We start from the raw sequence: 6,000 nt of genomic DNA, 5'->3' as shown, positions 1-6,000 counted from the left end.
ACATCCTGAATGAAAACCTGCTTAAGTGTACTCTTGACCTCAGACTGGGGCAACAGTTCGTCTTCCAGCAGGACAATGACCCAAAACACACCACCAAAATATCAATGGAGTGGCTTTACAACAACTTGGTGAATGTCCTTGAGTGGCCCACCCAGAGCCCAGACCTAAATCCTATCGAACATCTCTTTAGAGATGTGAAAATGGCTGTACACCGTCACTTCCTATCCAACCTGATAAAGCTTGAAAGATACTGCAAAGAGGAATGAGCAAAACTTCCCAAAGGCAGGTGTGCCAAGCTTGTGGCGTCATATTCAAAAAGACTTGAGGCTGTAATTGCTGCCAAAAGTGCACCAACAAAGTATTGAGCAAAGGCTGTGAATACTCAAGTACATGTGATTTTTAATTTTTTTAATTTTTAATACATTTGCAATAATTAATACAAAAATCTTGTTTCACATTGTCATTATGGGGTATTGTGTGTAGAATTATGAGGAAATAAATTAATTTGCTCTTTTTTTGGAATAAAGCTGTAACATAAAAAATGTGGAAAAAGTGAAGAGCTATGAATACTTTCTGGATGCACTGTAGTTTGCAAAGATAAGACCAGAATTAAATTTGTACTTATTGAAAAGCCATTCATTTCGTTTTACGTCTGAACAAGTAAATGAAAGTCTATTTAACTGATTACTTTAATTATATTGCAACATCAATGTTGTAAAAAGAACCTTGTGAAATTGAAAATAGTCATAAACCTTTCACTGGAAGTTTATTGGTGGCTGAAAAACACTAGCTGTGGATATTGATGATGATTATTTTATTTATATGAAAATTTGTAATTACATGAAAATTTCTAACTTGTTTTAACATTTTTTTTGCAGATATATTAGATGGTGGAGTACAATGTGGAAAACCTTTAGAAAAAAATAGGATGATTAATTTAGGCTAATCATTCTTTTCAGCATGAGTGTTGAGTTTGGAGTCTGGAGCAAGTCTTGCATGTCTTTTTTGGCGATGTTTTTGAGTAGCCTATTTGTGCTTGTGAGCTCTTGACATTTGTTTATTTCAAAATATTTGTGTGATTTTGGAATTAGTGGTCACTGTAATCCTCAATCAAAGCCATTCTCAGAACCAAGTGGAGCAATGCCTAAATATTTATGTAGAAATCTGGTCTAAACAATCGAGTGCAGAGGAAACAAAGTAGACTGGAGTCTGGCTCACTGCAAACCACTGCAAAAATACCCAGATAATAACATTTCCATTCCATTCTCTGCTTGGGCACAAGCAGCTGAAATGATTGAGTTCAGTTTGAACAGACGAAAACATTTTTCCTGCATGAACAAAATTGCAGCAGAGGCAAATTGTTTTTTGAAAAACTATTTGCAAGCCTGTTTGTCTATAATGCTAGTTTTAAATAGTTAGCACTTTTATTTAATCATTCTGCATCGGGAATCTTCATTGTTTTTATCCTCACTATCCAGATCTGGTATTTTTCAGTTGATTGCAGCTTTCCATTCCGCTAACTGGCTCTGACTGCAATCATTCATTTATCAGGCTTATAGGTTTTTCCCCTTTTGCACAACACTAATCAGATTTCATGAGATTTATTCCATATTTCTAAATAACCTGTCAGAGCTCTGCTTAGGTTTTAAATGGATAGTTCACCCAAAACTGAAAACTCTGACAGCCTTTACTCACCATTGTTCTTGACTTTCTGAAGAAAACTACAGTCAAAAATATTTATATAAGATTTATGTATCCTGATTGCATGATTGCATATGAAACTTGCATCTATTTGGATTACATACTTTCAACATAATTAAACTGATAAACCACTTTGCGGTTTGATATTTGTTAGTAAAACATAAAAGTAACAAATTTGAACAAAGTTTATGTAATATTATCAATACATCCAATGTGTTTTGTTGTGACTGGAGTATGAAGCTGCGTCAGTTTTGCCCCCCAAATATAAGTAAACCAATCTAATGGAATTTAACTAATTGGACCCCCCCACACATACACGCTAAGCCTGGAACATTCACTCATTCACTGTCTGATCTACTTGCTAGTACCCAGACTGCCTGTCTTCCCAGCAGTTTGCCTGTCATCCCGTCTGTTCTCTCATCCTGTGAATCCTGTACTGTGTTTACCTCCACCAGCATCATCTTGTTTCAGTTACCACCCAAAGTTAAGTGCTGTTTGTTTTGTTTTCTTTTATAATGTTTGTATTGATGATATTTCTGTTCTGAAAAAACCTGTTTTACGTTGTTTGTTTAAAAGATCATTAAATATCCATTCTTTTTATTAATCCACCTTTGTAAATACATTTAAACAAAGTGACAACTTAAATCAAATCAAAAAAAATATTAACAGTTAATAAACTTGATTTATGATTTTTATTTATTTAGTTTAGAAACCTGTAAATATTAACTTTCATAGTTCAAGTCAATCATTTCAGGTTTTCAATGTTCTTCAAAACATATATATTAGGGTTGAGCAAAAGAAAGAAACTCAATACGATTTGAAGCCACTTGAGAAAGAGAAAGTAAATTCTGAGTGTTTTAATTTTTGAGTGACTATTTCATAAAGGACACATTCTCTCTTGTGCCTCCACTTGTTATCTTTAAGCAAAGCAAACTGCCTAAACATTGAGAAACACTGGTATTACTACCCTTGGAATCTAAATCCTCAAGTACATACTACAAATGTTAATGTTTTTACGTCAGACCTGCTAATAGTCACTGTGTACTTTGTCAAAGCAGGGACAAAAAAGTTAGAATGGCATTTAAGAGATCATCTCTTTGGCAGACGGCAGTATAGCACGATCACACCCAAATCATACCGACCTTTACACTGAGATGATATATTATAGACAAACCAAGCGAAACAATTTCATCAGCTTGGTTTGAACTATGTGTGCAGAGCTTTTATGGAGAGGTTAATCTGAAAGGATCAAATTCAGCTGCTCGCCTCTTTTACTCTGACCCCTCGCGTTTCATGGCTTTAACTCTGTTTGTTTTGAGTTGACTGTGAGACTAATTCGCACACACGCCTCCAGAGCTCCAAAGTGGAGATTTCCTAACTCTGTGATTAGGGACTTGCTGGATGATGCAGCATTTTAAGCTCTTGTTTAGGATTTAGCAAGTTTTGCTTCACTAATCTTTTTTTCTAGCCTGTTTCAATCAAAACTGTGATTCTTCCTGATGCTAACATTTGAGTTGTGATGATACCAATTCATATGCAAGTTAATTTTTTCTTACTAAACCACACTTGTATTGAGCCTACACACTAAAAAAGGTTAACTCAACTTAAGATTTTAAAAGATCCAGTTTCAGTACTTTTTTTGAGTTTACTCAACTTAAATCAAGTTAAGTGCAGTACTTGTGTTGAACGCTGAGTCAACTCAAAAAAAGGCAAGCTGCCTTACAATTTTGACAACTTTTTTCTTTTTCACAATTTATTGCTGTTTTTTTTAAAGAGACCCTAGAGATGTATTTTCCATATATTGGCAATACATACTGATAGACGCTTGAAGTAATTGCAGAGGATAATTATACACATTTGACCTGTTTCTGTAATTACCGAGAACAAAATAATTGTGTTGACTGAGCCAATGGATTACAGAATCTTAGGTATTAATGACCTTGCATGCCTAAACACAAAGGGTGAACTTGGATTAGCACTTAACAGAATAATCAGACTCTGCTTTGTGTACTGTGATTTATTTGAGAAATAGATTAATCCAAGTAAAAAAAAAAAAAAACACCTTTATAATCTGTTCCAAAGCAAACACACATAATACTGTAGTTGTTGTAAAACTTTTCCTGAACCTTTGAGAAGATTGATAGTTTAAAAATTAGGATACAAGCACTGAGCCGCCTAGTGTAGAGCATTATATAAGCTTTTTCATTCTAGAAAAGTAGCAACAATAGTAATGAAATGACACTTTATTTTTTATGTTTTTGTGATTTTAATAATTTATAATATATCATAAATATCTTTTGACTGTGACAAAGCTTTTGATTATTTTTGTATTTTATTTAAAGAAATAAATCACTGTTAATATCAGCACCCAAAATTTTTAAAGACTAATTGTTTACAGCATCACTGCACACTGATATACGAGCAACTGAAAGTGAACTCAGATTTACAAGATTGCAATTACAATAAAAAATATATGAAATAAATGATTTGAATAATCAGAACATGTCTATGACAAAAAGTTACATTGTGATTGTGATATAAATTAGTCATGGGGCGGTATAAGATTCTGACGGTATGATAACCTTGGATAAAATATCATGGTTTCACAGTGTTGTGATTTTTCCCCCCCTTTGAACACAATATATTTTATTTTGAGAAGCTTTTAAAATATTTTGGAGCAGTAAACACGTCAGGCTAAATAATTCAGATAAATAATTTACTTTAGCTGTTTTTGCTAGTTTCAAAAACACTGATATCTTTTCAATTTTCTGCTGGAGATGTTGTCTCCCCGCCAAAAAAGTAAATAAAACATTGTATACATACCCTGGGAAGGATATAGCAGAACATTTTGGTGGTTTTAAAACCTTGACTTGCAAACTGCAGTATACCTTGAAAACGATTATCGTTCCATGCCTAATATAAATAGATAAAGAAACACACACACGTTTGTTTTTGTGAATTGTGGGTACATTACACAGGTTTCAATTGTTTTTATACGGTACAAACTGTATTTTCAATTGCCACACTACCCCTAAACTCAACCCTCACAGGAAACTGTGCAGTTTTATTTTCGGAAAAAGGTGTAAAGGTTACAGGTGTAAATCATGCATCACTTTAACAAATAATCAGAAAGTAATGAAGTAACACAATTGAAGGAAATGCACAATTTTGAAGTAGAAAGACTAAAGTAGTATTTTCTTTCATAACAATCTATGTTTTATTTTAAATGGAAAAAATTATTTCAGGCTGAACTGACAACGTGCACAATAAAATGCATAAGTGCGTCACATTATGTGCGCTTAAATAAATGAAAAGTCTCTGTTATGGTTGCATTTTTAGATGTTGTTGTTTACGTCTAGATGATAGTTTTCTGAATGTGTTCAATATCTAAGTTTAGACCTGAGTTCAAGATTGACCCAGGTGTCCATTATAGCAAAAAACAGCATGTCTGGGAGCACAAGAGCCCTCTCATTTCATGCAAGCACAATTGCACTCTCAGTGGCCTTCAGGCAGGCATCGATCTCTCACTCCGGCTGGCATGAGGCCTCCACTGGCACAGCAGTGGGCACATTTACAAAACTACACTTCACAAAACTTTCCTCAAACTTAACAAACACTGAAGTCAGACGTCACTCAACTGATGAATGATTAAAGAACAAATCTGTAGATCAGCGATAATAAAAGGTTATGTTCCATCATGAAACTTAAAATGTCAAATTTGAAGAAATCTTTTTTTTTTTTGCTTGTTGAACACTTTCTCATGGCATGCATTTGAACATGTGTTGTATAACTATTTTTGTATGATTATTATATTTTACAATGATATAAAAAATGATACATTTTTGTCCTATTAAAATTTGCATAAATACATATGGTCAAAATTTCAAAATTATTATTCATTGAAAAGCCATGTATGCCTTCTTTACCATCATAGTTACATTGTTTTATATATTTTACAGTGTTGTGAATGCTCTTTTTCTGTCCAAGTTAGCTGCAGGAACATAAAATATGAGTGATTAACAGAGAGGGCCCCATTGCAATTTATTTCAATGAAATAATACCCAATCCTAATGGTTCCCATTCACTTCTAAAATGAATAATAAAATGATAAACATGATTCTGAAAATCATTCTAAATGTGAATTAATAAGAGGGCAGGCCCCCAAATAGCACACATATGTCTGCGATATGTAGGCTGTTAAAGATTGTTTAGTCTGGAAACCATCTATTTTTAAGGTATTCCGCTGAATAAAAATGTTAAACATCTTAAAGAAAGATATTCTAAACGTCAGAAATTTGA

This window comes from Danio rerio, chromosome 5 (assembly GCF_049306965.1).
Source record: "Danio rerio strain Tuebingen ecotype United States chromosome 5, GRCz12tu, whole genome shotgun sequence".
Lineage (NCBI taxonomy): Eukaryota > Metazoa > Chordata > Actinopteri > Cypriniformes > Danionidae > Danio > Danio rerio.
This window is presented reverse-complemented; position numbering follows the sequence as displayed.